Source organism: Apis cerana, linkage group LG10, assembly GCF_029169275.1.
Source record: "Apis cerana isolate GH-2021 linkage group LG10, AcerK_1.0, whole genome shotgun sequence".
In the NCBI taxonomy this organism is placed as follows: domain Eukaryota; kingdom Metazoa; phylum Arthropoda; class Insecta; order Hymenoptera; family Apidae; genus Apis; species Apis cerana.
This window is the reverse complement of record NC_083861.1, coordinates 6484746-6498580: the sequence shown is the minus strand read 5'-3', so window position 1 is coordinate 6498580 and position 13835 is coordinate 6484746. Positions and strand designations below refer to the sequence as shown.

Below are 13835 nucleotides of genomic sequence, written 5' to 3'. Positions count from 1 at the left end.
AGAGTTGTACAAGCCGGTACGAAAGATATAAACAATCCCCACCACGCGTCTCCTTGAATAATCTCCGAATATATCAGTCTTAATTCGACTTCGAACGCGATAACATCGGGCTCCGAACCAAAACAAATGGAGAAATTGCGACGAATCTCGAGGTAAGTGCGTAGATATTCCTTTCGTTATTCCTAATATTTTAATTTTTTTATGCAAGCATGTATTTAAAAATTCTCGAGAATTTCGATCTTCTTAATCTTAGTGGGAGTGGATTGAGAATTAATCTCGTTAATAATTAATTCAATACGGAAAAATATACTTTCAGAAAAAATTCTCGAGAACTATTGTCCGTAGTAATTTTTTTATTAATGGACACCGCATCGAAAATTATTCTCGTATAGTCACTTCTTAATTACTTCAATCCATTTACGAAAAATATTCTCGAAAAATTATCTTCCACAGTAATTTTTCGTTACGTGAATTACTTTCGTATAATTATTTTTTAACGTAGTATCCATTTACGAAAAATACTCTTGAGGATTTTATTCTCGAACATTTTTACTTTAATTTTTACACTTCCAATTTTCTTTGTAAATTTTCTTTTTTCAATTACGTATAATTAATTCAATGCGGTATCTATTTACGAAAAATATTTTTAGAAAGAATTCTCGATAGTGATTTTTTATCATTGAACATTGCATTGAGAATTCGTATAGTTATTCTTTAATCTATTTATGGAAAATATTCTCGAAAGAAATTCTCAAAACTTATCTTCGACAATAATTTTTCGTTAGTGGATTATTTTCGTATAATTATTTTTTAACGTAGTGAAAAATAGTCTTATATTTCTAATTTTTTTTCTAAATTTTTTTTTCCAATTACGTATAATTAATTCAATGCGGTATCTATTTACGAAAAATACTTTGAGAAAGAATTCTCGATAATAATTCTCAATAGTAATTTATTATTATTCGACATTGCATTGAAAATTTCTTTCGTATTTCAGTTATTCTTTAACCCATTTGTGAAAAATATTCTCAAAACTTATCTTCGACAATAATTTTTCGTTAGTGGATTATTTTCGTATAATTATTTTTTAACGTAGTGAAAAATAGTCTTATATTTCTAATTTTTTTTCTAAATTTTTTTTTCCAATTACGTATAATTAATTCAATGCGGTATCTATTTACGAAAAATACTTTGAGAAAGAATTCTCGATAATAATTTTTTTATTATTGGACGCTGCATTGAGAATTATTCTCGTGCAATTAGTTTTCAATGCAGGATCCATTACGAAAAATACTCTGGAGAATTCTAAAACATTTTCACTTTAATTTTTGCATTCGTTTTCTTCAATAACTCCCTATTATTTCATTTAAAATTTACCATACTATTTGGAATTAAACGAGCTTTCTTTCGTAACTTTTAACTCTTTCAACTCCTTTACCCAAACTTTTGCCCACAATAACTCCCTCTCCAACTTGATTAATTTTTTTCAAATCAATTTAACCAACTTGAATTTCGACAACCTGCCAATATCACGGTACGGCAAATCATGGACGATAAATTTATATCCCGAAAAATCGCGATCATTAAAACTCTCGACATATCCGCGATCGATTCTACTAATCTCAAGGATGCGTAATGTATTTTGACAGGATCCGTTCTCGAAGAAGGACAGCTTCGGAGATTGGAGATATTTTTCGAAAGTCATCGTCGCATCACGCATCTTGAATCATCGAGTTATTCTGTTATTAAGTGGCCATTCTATGACCCTCCTCTCGCATACCTTATTAGGACTGATTACACCATAACGGCCGTCAACTCAATTCCCAGCTGTGGTCTTCTCGTCGCTTCGAAATTCTGACGAGTCGTAAAAAAAGAAAAGAAAAGAAAGAGAAGAAAGTGCAGCGTAACAGGCAAAGAGTGGGGAAGGGGAAGGGGAGAAGGGTGGATCTTATCGTGTTTTCGAAGGAAAGGTGTGAAACGTTTGTCCCATGGAAGGTGTCATCCATGTTCCGTGTATGTTGGAAGCCGGATTATCGGGGCACCGTTTAACCGATTATCCGTGCCTCATTTATCTGAATGCCTCGAAAAACGTGTTTATGTGTGCGATAGGGATGGAGGAGACGGCTGCTTCGAAGGTAAGGGTCTCGAAGGTGGTGTAGAAATGCACGGGATTTAACGAAATTATTCTGAATTGGACTCTTGTTATGTAATTTTAGATTCAGCTTTTTAGATCAGTATTTTGGAAGATTTAGAAGAATATAGATTTTTTTCTAAATCTTATTCGTAAAAAAATTTTTCAAAATTTGCTAATTTTTAGTAAATCTGGCGAATTATTTTTAAATTAGAAGGAAGAATTTTTATTTTCTCGATTAAAAATAATCGGAAATTTTTCTCGAAAGATTTAAATTAGGTTATTTTCATCGACTTTAGATCTATATGTACTATAAAATAGTACAATATCACATTTACGTCACGGATTAAATTACGAGGCGAGACTGTAAAATTGATCGCGTTATTTAAATTATATTACAAAACGTATGTAACATATATATATATATATTTTCAAAACAGTTTGTGTATTCGTTATACGCGAATATATTAGTTATACACGCGTTATTCGCTGCATTAGCAGGATGCGAAACGGTAAATAACTCCATGGGAATAATTACAATAAAAGGGAAACGAGTACACAAACTGAATCCTCAAGAGGATCGTACAATTACAAAATGCATTCGACGTAACGCAGTGTGTAAAACGCTCTTTATTCGCGAGCCTCCCGCTGCGGATCGGGTCCATCGAGACCGCATTAATCTTCCCTTGAATAACAAGTTTTTGCGCGGTTTTAAACGTGTAACAATTCTCGTCGTCCCTCGAAAAAGTCCCCGTGAAAAATTTGCAATCTCATCTCACTCTCGGTGACTGCGATCGAATCGAATGGAAATACTTGCTCGATATAAAAAGGGAGAAAAGGGCTTTCTCCGAGAAAATAATCGAAACGAAACGACGCGTTTAATTCGGTGAAAGCATTTCGATAAATTACGATAAATATCAGCAGTAGGCCTCGGGTGACGCAAGTCGAAAGCTTGGAGATAAAAAAATTGGATTGCAACCCTCGAATCTATTCAACGAGGAGGGGGAGAGGAAAAAATCGATATTGAATATAAATAAGAGGTGTGCCGCGATTTTAATAACGGGTGCAAAATTTTAACATTAGATTTTCACGGGAAAATAATTGTCAAAATTTTTAGATTAAACTTGTTACGGTTTTTATTAGGATCACACTCTTAGGGAATGTGTTATTATGCTCGGGCAAAATTTCAATCATCCTAATCGAACGATAATTCACTTAACGCGTATCGATATATTCACACGAATGCTAATGCATTATGATTAGACATCTGTCGATATTTTTTTCGCCCTTCCAAACGATCGCATTGAATATTTGAATATTTCCAGAGGGGGAGAGGGGTTGGTCGAAATTAGGTCGTATTTCACGCGGAAATAATTTGGTTAATAATTAGAAAACGACGGGCATGATTTTAATACGCGAAATGATTGGTCACGGTTTTAATATTCAATCGAAATACGAATGAAAAGGTTCAAAAATAGATTTTTTTTTAAAGCGTTACACGCAAACGGATATATCGCTATAACATTTTCTTTTTATAAGCGGGTAAATGTTTTCATAAAGCAATTTATCCTTTTGGCAAAAATATTTCACGAGGGAGATAATCATTTCGAATTTCCCTGATTTATCATACTTTTCTTTGTTGATGGCGTTGTATAATCGCGGGAGTGGCGAATGATAGTGATGTTTTTCTGGATTTTGCATGTATATATAAGGTGTTTCGTTATTCGCGAGTAATTTCTCGTGAAAGAGTAAATTGAACAAGAGGAATAGAATTTTTTCGTGTAAAAGTTCGGAAATTTTTCAAGCGCAAGTGAAATTCGCTATTTTGTATTCTCCAAATTTTTTCAATCCCTTTCATCAATCGACTCAGATTCTCGTCGTTTCGCATCTTTTGTCAGAAGGAGAAATAACGAAAAAAATCCCGAAAAACTTGGAAAATAACTAGATTTGCAGGAAAAACCTCGTAGTAAATATTCTTTCTTTTCGATCTGCTTCTTTATTAGAAATCATCCCTTATTCAACGCGTGTCATGAATAATGGAACACCCTATATACCTGTGTATACTCGAGCATACGTTCGAAGGGAATAGAGGGAGCGTTAATAAAGATGAGTGACGACGTTTAATTAGTATTACTCGGAAAGATAGCTCGACACGTTAATCGAGAGAGCAGTCGAATGTCACGAGGAATATTTCGAGCAGGGAGCGCGTTAGAACGTGGCAGATTTTATATCTCCTTTGACGATTTACTATTTAAAAAGATCTCGTAGATTTTAATTAACCTGTGGCTCTCTCTCCAAAATTCCTTCTGACCTTCCTCGAAACAAGCTTATCCCATAAGAAGTGGAATCGTTATCGCGAGAGGGAGCGAAAAATCCTTAGAATTATCAATAAAAAAGAAAAAACTCGGCAAAAGAATCAAGCTGGTAAAGAAATTCCCATTGAAAGTTCGTTTCACCCGTTTAAAAGTTGCACTCGATGAACGATTAAACGGAGAAGAAAGGAAGAAAGAGGAGAGAAGGAACATGAGTAAAACAAGGGAACAAAAGGAGAGGGAAGGTCGAGTGGGGAGAAGGAAAAACGGTGACGACGCTTAATTCGCAGGAAGGCCACTTATTAGCCGTAGACGCCTTCCATCCCGGAGTGCACTCGTGAATGTCGCGACTATCGTTCCAATTGTCGAAGACAAAGGGGCGGTGAAGGGGTGGGCACGGAGGTAAAGGGCGCGCGCTTCGATGCTCTTGGAATGAAACGGACCATTTGGCAAGGGTGAGAGGAGGGCGAAGGGGATAAATATGCAAGAGCGCCTCTGGGCTCGAGGCAAAAGGGGAGGAAGTTGGATGTATACAGGGTGGCACGTAACAGGGTGATATAAACGTATGGCGGTAAGAGAAACGTGGGAAACGTTAAGATTTCGATTTCTGCGAGAAAATGTTCAAGTGGAATAATTAATTAAAGTTGAGAGCAGGATGGAAAACAAGTTTTATTTTTAATCAATTATTTTTCGAGAAGATTTAATTTCAATCCCTGATAAATTTCACGCGTGGATAAATATCGTTTACAGTTCGTTTCCCATCCCAACCACGAGTTGCCCTATTTCATCAATACTTGAAAATATTTTCAAACTTGAAATTCGCAAGCTCCAACTTTTCTTCAACTTGTCCCCTTCGCACGTTCAAATTATATACTTGATCAATTGTCATCAATTACGTGACGTTACTCTACAAACGTAGACGCAGAATGGAAACAGAAGACGGAAGCGGAACTAACTTCGAGAGGTTTTGTGCTCCCTGCACAATTGTGTTATTCCAGGCGACTACTAACTTTCCCCTTTCCCTTCCACACGCGAAAATATTACATTCTTCGAGATGAGGGGTCGAAGAGGGGGATGGAAATCTGGAGCGAAATTTCCTTCGATTCCCAACTCTCGTCTAATTTATTATCGGCGAATTGCGTAATGGGAGGAGAGCTTCAATTATATCTCGTTGGAGGGAGAGGTTGAAAAGCTTGTAAATACGAAATTTTCGGGGGACGAGAGAGGGTGTGGTATGACGTTATTTCGCGAAAATTCTGTGAAATTATCGTGCAATTTGGTGGAATTTGGCGAGGGCGCATCCCGGAGAACGGGGATGGAAATTCTTAACGTGCCGTCGTAAGAACACGTATCGTTTTCAATATCGCGAACCGTTTTTCGTCGATCGTTTTTCATTTGACCGTGCCGCTGGACATGTAATATCCCGTCCCTCGATAATTAAATTTCCTTGGAAATTATCGAATGTGGATAATAAAATGGTGGGGGGAATTCGAGGAAGGGTTGGCAGGAAATAAACTCACCCTGGGGCACGGGTAGATTGCTCGTGGATAGCTCGGAAAAATTCTATACTTCGTCTTCTCGATTCGAGAAATATTCGAGATAAATTTCCAGTTTATTAGATGTACTCTTTTTTTTCGTTTCCTTTGATTGTTAAAAGTTTTATTTTTTTCAAACAGATTATCTTGCGATTTTGAACAACACCTATTCAATATTCCCTTCCATCCTTAATCTTAATATCTCGTCGGAACCGCTTTAAAAATATCCATCCAAGATTCGATCTTGACGGAAATAGGAAGCAAAAGAAGAAAATTAAGAAATTAAAAAATGGAAGGTCTAAACACTCATCAACGAGGAACGATTCGATGGAGGTAGGCGTGCTCTAGTGGGCGAAAACAAAAACATCGTTTCGAATAAATTGGGAACGATAACTTTTCTCCAATGGAATCACCGAAATTCCATTCGGACAAGGAAGCTCGTGTAAAAGCGGAGAGAAAAAGGTTGCGCAGAGCCGGTGGATCGTCCACTCTCGAGGAGGAGGATCCTTGTGAAGTGAATGGAAGCCGAAAAGCCGGGTGGCGGCGCAAACCCCTATAACCCCGTGTCTAATCCGAGTTCGTCTCGCTCGCTCACGGGCCATCTCCCACGGAGTTTGTCCTTTTGCCCGTTCATAGCAAGAACAGACAGAAGAGATTCGAGTCACCGGCAGATCGGTGGAGCAGTCAGTTTCCAGGATCGAACGTTTCCTCGCGATCGAACAGCTGCTCTTCTTCGACCACTCTTCTTACTTACACCCTCTCCTATCTTTCCAATCCTATTTTCCTTCAATATTACAAATATTCGCATGCCTGGAATTATCGACGACTGTTCGTTTCTCCAAGTTTAACCAGTTGAATAATTGAACTTTCGAGCTTCGAGTTTGTATTATCTAAAATCTTCCTTATTGCGTCCCTATCCATAAACAGTAATTCTGTTCCACATCGATTCCAGTAGAAATTAAATTGAATGTAGCTCGCGCGAATGATTTCTTCAAATCACTCTTCCTCCCTGCATTGTTCTAATTATCATCGCGCAACATATCACGAACTTTCTCCTTGTACATTGTGCATTGTATTCGTGAGTGTCAAAACCTCGATTACAAATTCCTCGGTGTTATCGAGGGGCAAACTCGTTGTTCCTCTCCCCCGAATTTCCGCGTAAAAATTTCCTTTGCTCGAGGCTGGATGGAGGTCGGCCACGTTTATAATCGGGTTCTCGATTTCATTACATCGGAGGCGCGACTCGAGGTTTTTTGTCCTCGAAACAGCTCCGCAAAAATGTATTCCCCGGCACGTTTTCTATCCGAGAATTTTCGAACTGGGAGAAGGGGAGGGGGGAGAGACGAGGAGAGAAGGTCTTTCTAATAAGACAGTCCTTTAATAAGCGATCCGGCGTGTGCCATCTAATTTGCGTTATCAGGCCCGTCTCGTTAGCAGTTGTGCTCCCCCTCCCTTCCTCCCCCTTGTTCCCGTGGAATAATTAAAACCCTGCGACGTGACGCGACGAAACGCGGAATCTCTGACGCTGGGAACTGGGGCTGTTGGAGAATCTGGAGAAAAGAGTCGCTTCGAGTAAGAATAACGATAATAATGAGAAAAGGAGGAAAGAGTATAAACCGTCCTCTTTTTATTTCGTTTTCATCACCGATCGATATTCGTTTGGATAATAGAAATCGAATGAACGAAAAACTGGGGATCAGAAATGTTCAATGTATCTTCGTGTTGCAAAGTAGTATCCCTATTCCTCTCGTCCCTTCTCGAGGTTTTTATTAATTTTCGATACGTTTGCGTCGCGACGCGAGAAAGATTTCGAAATCGCAGCTTTCGCGAACGCGCACAGTCACTCTGTGGGAAAAACGTGGAACGATTCGTCAGGGATCGAAGGGAACACGTGTTCCTCTCCGTGACCAATTTAACCGGATACCGGAGGCCTGCCTATACTTCCACGAACCACCACCACCCTCTTATCCACCCGGTAGCGTGAAGGAAGGAACGTCAGTTGCACGCATGCATCTGGATCATTGTCGGCCTTAGAAGGCCTGCGGAGGTGGAAATCGCTTCGAAATTCGGGCACCGTGACAGCGTTTCGTCGACCGGCAACATCGGATGGAACGGATCCACCTATTGAAGTTGCACGCTTTGGCTCGACACGCTGGATAAGCGAAGGGAACGTGAGTTTTTCTTTTTTTTTGAGATTCTTTTGGGGGGGTTTCTGTTGGACGATCGGCTCTTCGTGAAATCATTTTAGATTTTATTGGATTTTTTTTTCTTTTTCAATTGTCAGTTACGAATAAAATAGATTTGATAAGTTGATAAAAATTTAAACGGGTTTCCCGGAGGGGATTGATCGTTGGATAAGTAATAAAATAATTGCGGAAAGAGAGGTGGGATAAAATAATAATTTAAGAACGTTTGGAAAATTAATAAAGGCAAATCTCGCACGGTTAATCTGATCCGGGCGAACGTGTGAAAATGAATTAAACACAGCCGGAATTTCCATTTTCCAGCCAAATTACACGCGCTGGAACGAGCATCATACCTGTTTAACCAGAATTACGTCGTAGCCACCTAACAATTCATTTCCCTCCCCCGCAAAACCTACAATCTGAACACAACCTCTTCGGTTAACCGTATCAGATCAACGCGATAAAACACGCGATATACACACAAGGTGGAAAACAATCGCCCCGCCTCTCCCCCAGATTACACTTCGATAAATCGAATCTGGTGAAAGGCAGCGCATATTCCGTCTAACTTTCAATTATTCCGCCCGAAAAACCGAGTGTCGCATGTATCGTGCCGATGGATGATCGCGTGATGAGACTTTCGTAAACACCGAGGCCCTCCAACCAATTCCTTCGGCCGTCCAGCCTTTGATTTAATGGAGTTTAAATGGATAGGGGTGGATCCATCCGGGTGGTCCTGTCCAAAGATTTCCATTCAATTATTTCGATCCTCTCTCGAAATATGGAACGATAACACTTCTCTTCTTCCCTTTGAACCGATCGATAAGAAAGAATGCGACATCGATGACGATCATTGATCCATTGTTATCTTGGAACGGATTCGCTGCGATAAACGGGAGCCTGTTTCATAAAATAAATTTTACGCATTTTGATCCAATGAAATAAAGATGAGGTTCGCAGGCTATTTTGAAGTAAATGAATTCGAGAACCGAACTATCATCGTATATGCATACCGTGTTCTAAATTGAGAATTATATACGGAGAAATTAATCGAAGTCGAAAGAAATCGAAAGGTCGTATCGAGGATTAAAGAGAAAAAAGACGGAGGGTCCACGATTCCCAGACGAGCAGTTTCGCGATTAAAAACGACAGTTGGAGATTTGTCTCGTTGTAACGGGAGGAAAACGTGTCGCCACGTTTGGAGTTGGAGCTCGTGTTTCCCATAGTTTATGAAAAATCGCGCGTCGGCAAGGCGATTTAATTAAGACGCCCGGTGAAACGAAGCTGGAATATAATGTCACGACGAATCCGCGTCGAGAATTATTAACAGGTTTACCCGCGCCACGTGGGACGCACCGGTGCCTCCTTTCTCTCTCTCTTCTTTCATTGTATTCTCCCCTCGCAATCACACGCTTTTCCTATTCGAAACAATCTCGTGGAATAATGTTTGGAAAGTTGGCGGATGTTGTTCAACCGTTTGTCGAAATATAATACCGTGTTCCTGGAAGATATAGTAAACTCTGTTCGACGATTCCAGATTGGATATTATTTTGATTGTACTCGATATTATTTATTGGGTTCCTTTTTTTAATTTTTTGGATCTAAAGGGGGGATAAAAAGAAGGATTTTTTGGAAGTTTTTAAATATCGGACGGTAAATGAATTATTCAAGAGGCGTTTTTTTTTCTTTTCTATAAATTACACCACGTTCGGGAAACGTATCAATTTTTAAATTCGAATTTTTCCGATTTATCGTTGCGTACAAGTTAAAATGTTAAGGAACGATTAGCTAATTTATGGAACGAATAATTAATGTGTAAGTAAAACTCGCGAGATATTTTGACGTACTACAACACCCAATTTATGTATTATATATATATATATAAAAGAGGGGAGAGAAAGTGGGAGGGGAGTATTCCCTCTCAGAAACTGTGAATCTTTCATTAGATTCCAAGCACCTTCCTTATTAAAGGGTTGAGAAACTTTCTGGTAAACTTGACTGTATATACATCTCTGTATAAGAAGAGGTTGGCTCCTTCCTCTTCCTGGAACTTCCTCTTCCGTAATGAAAAAAAAAGAAGAGAAAAAAAAGAAACGAAAGGAAAGGAAAATAGAAAAAAGAAAGCAGACAAGGCAGAATGTTGTTGTTTAATATTTTAACGAGCGAAAATTAGTATCGAAAAGGGTTTCCTCCTTCGCGTATCCTGTTGACGAGATCAACAGTTGAAACTTGCTGGATGCGGCTGCTCGCACAGGTGTTGAACAGTTACAAGGAAAATCCGTGTAACGCAAGGGAACGTGCCATGTTTACCTGAGCCACTTGATTAGAATTGAACGACTATCTTTCTCTCTCTCTCTCTCTCTCTCTGTATACAAAACAGTAAATTGGAAACGTTGATCGTGTTCTAAAGCGGTAACAACGCGAGGTAAAATTAGCGTGAACGAGTTTCGTTTCGCGAGGTATCGATAAATCAAACATCACGTTCTCCAGAAATGTTGTACTCTTACTTTTTTAAAGGAAGATCTTATGGTGAATCTGTCAATCGAGAGAATATTGTTTATTGTTAACCGAAACGTTCGTCAGACAGTTTTCTAGAAGAAATTATCATCTTGTGCTGCAGATCGTACAAAATTTATTACTTAGATCATATTTGCAGTGATAAAAGTAAAAACGAAAGAAATAGAATATTTCTTTTTCGTGATTCACGTTTCGAGATCCTCGATCAATCCCACTTTGGCGAGGAAATGTATGGTAACGTGTATGGGGGCACGTTATAAAAGATTTAGAGGGGTCAGATGCACTATTGAGCAAGTTTAGTGAATGATAGATGAAGTGTCAGCTGAGAAGGGTGGCCACGAAGTCGCTCAAGTCACGAGAAATCATAGGAAGACAGAATCGGGAAGAAACGGATTCTTTTCGCGATTCTTTCCTTAAATCTCAAATCTCTCCTTCCAAAATTCCCTCCTCCTCGATTAAAACAGGTCCAATAAATAAACCCCTCGAAGCCCTAAAAGCCATCGAAAACCATCCAGTTGCTCGATCGAGGAGGAGGTCGAAAGAGAAAATCCTGAACGCACCCCCGGAAATAAGAAGAGGGAGAGGATCGTAAGAGCGATCGTAACGCGGCCAAGTATTTAATTGGAGGGGAAGAAGTTTGGCGTAAATCAGCGGATCAATCCTTTCCACTATTATCCCCCCCATTTCCAAGAAATATTTATTCGACAACGATCCATAAATCGACGGGAGCATTTAGCCTCGTATCGTTTAACGCGCGTTTCCGTGTTTCAAATAAAAGCGATACTTCCGCCCGGTTTCGCGCGATCGAAACGATCCATTCTCACCGAGCAATTACCGTTGGACGAGGATGGATAATATTAACCGTGACAAATACAATCGATCCTTGCCCATTTACGAGGTTTAAGAAGAAAAGAAACGAAATCTTTTTTGATCGAAAGTGAATTGTCTCGTGATTGAAAGTAATAATCAATAAAGAAAGCGCGCTCAATTCCTCCGCGAAAATTTCTATTTCTAAAGAGAGGTGGTTTTGCATCAACGAAGTTATCCATTTTTTTTATATATTGTTTGAAAAGATACGAATGAAAGTAGTGAAATAAAGTCAAGTTAGGGTGATACGTTACTTGCAATGTATGAATCAATTTCGAGTTGAATCCGACATGATTCGCTCGTTGGAGTCGAAACTTTTGGATTGGTTTACGACCCAAGCAGTTGGAAGGCTGGATAAAGAGGAAGGAAAGAGCCGGGTGAAAAACTCGAAGGTCGGGTAACGGCGGATAAGCGAGACAAATCGTGGCCTGGCCACGAAGAGGAATTGGAAAGCGTGACGATTAAAGCCGTGCCTGGGCCGCGACATCGGTTTTCGGCCCGAGAATCGAGCAGAAGCGGGGCCGAGTCGGGGCCTAAACACCCGTGAAGACTGTTGGAGACCGCGGCAAGGGACGACAAAGGGCCGGGGTCGGTTTCGGGAAAAAAGAAACTGGTAACTCGAGAATACGGAGGACGTGGAAAATTTTGGATTTTCTGCTGGAAATTTTTAAACGTTCGCCTCGTTTAAAAATTGTTTAGCTCGGTTGCCTGATTACAGGATTTGGGTAATTTTCATCGGGGATTTCGAACAGTTTTGAACTGCGTGGAGACTGCGTTGGGGTTAGGCCAGGTTAACTTGAGCCAAAGGGTGGCTGGCTTTTGTTGCCTCGTAGGATTGTGAACGTATCAATGCTGGTATTATAGACTCTGGTCTATAATCTCATTCGAGTGTTGGGTGACTCGGCGAAACTGTTGATCGTTTATCAAAAAAACACTTGAAATCGAATTCTTTGTGGAAATTCGTTCCGAAACTTTAGCCCATCGAGTCTTTTCGAGTAAAAAGGAATAAAAAAAATTAAAAAAATAAAAGAACTTTCTCAAAATTCTTTCTCAATCGAATTCTCGGAGGGAGCGCATCTCGATTCCTCTCCCTCTCTTGATTCTTGGATTCGTTTCCGGTCGAACGCCATTTTTCCGCCGGATCCAATCTAATTTCACTGGAAAACGCTTAACAGATTCCTTGTCGCCGACGTCTTAATGGAACGTCAGGTTTATTCGACGCGGCGGGAAAACCGGAAGTACGCGTTGGACCTCCCCGTTTCCTTAATGGGTCGCATGGACTGCGACCCTGTTTTATCGCGCTCGATTTTTCGCAAAAAAGGGGAAGAAGAGACCGAGGACGGGTAAAATGAAATCGATGGCGCGTTTCCGCTCTGCGTTCCCGGATCGATGTGTGGAAGGAAAGGTTGGAAGGAACGGAATTTGCGGGATGGATTAAAGAAGAATGGATTATTATCATCGTCTCTTGTTTTCGTTCGCACAGTACGGAATATTTGAACAATTTATCAATCGACGATTCGATGGAATTCTGTATTATTATAGAAGAAACTTGTAGCTTTTTCTTTTTCTTCTTCTTCTCGCGAAAGTATAATCGATCGATGCGTAAATATTATGCGAAACCGGATACAAACGAAATATAAACATTTGTCGAGAAGCCAAGGGATTCATTGTTGCCAAAATATTCCGTTTCAGAAACGATCGAGATCGCTCATGATGGTGCAAATTGGTCCAATCCTCGAATGTTAATTTATCGATAATATAAACAAGTTGGCGTATAAATTCAACTCCTTATTCGCTGTGAGACTAAAGGAATCCGCGAATCCCGGAGGGGCGCGAAAATAAAGGGCGAGCTTAAGGAGTCCACGGCGGGTCCACGCATAATTTAATTAAAAGTTCATTTACGAATTACACGTTAAGTCGGGAGTTAAATCATTCGTGCAGGTGTATCGTGTACGCGCCTGTGGCCCTGTTCGCTCGTGTCCGATTTATTTCGATATAACAAACGAGGGGCAAAGAATCTAGTGGGATTAAAAAAAGGAAAGAAAAGATTGCCGAGTTATAGTCTGTTCAAAATCAATTGACTACTGAAAGCTATTAAAGAAGCGAACGCTAACAATTCTTGTTACTTCGCTCTTCCACGATTCTTCACCGTTGCGGTTTCTTATTTCTTTTCTTTTTTTTTCTTCCTACTTGTAGAAATCGAAAGCTTTCCAAATATTTCTTTACGCGGACGTGGGATGTGTAAAGTAGCGTAGAGCAAAGGTTTTGTTTTGCTCGATTGAAACGA

The 13835-nt window shown here is 39.7% G+C and overlaps 1 protein-coding gene across 3 annotated transcripts in view; it reads left to right on the top strand.

Annotated features, from left to right (window-relative positions):
- The window catches only part of LOC108001218 (hillarin), a 198963-nt gene that overhangs the window by 73415 nt on the left and 111713 nt on the right, over positions 1–13835 (top strand). For 2 of the 3 annotated variants that reach the window (XR_009831613.1, XR_009831612.1), the window contains exons 13-14: positions 1–152; positions 1650–8149. The exons of the other annotated variant lie outside the window; for it this stretch is intronic. The gene's annotated coding sequence lies outside the window, so the exon portion shown is untranslated. The remainder of the gene's footprint in view (positions 153–1649; positions 8150–13835) is intronic. 3 annotated transcript variants of the gene reach the window in all.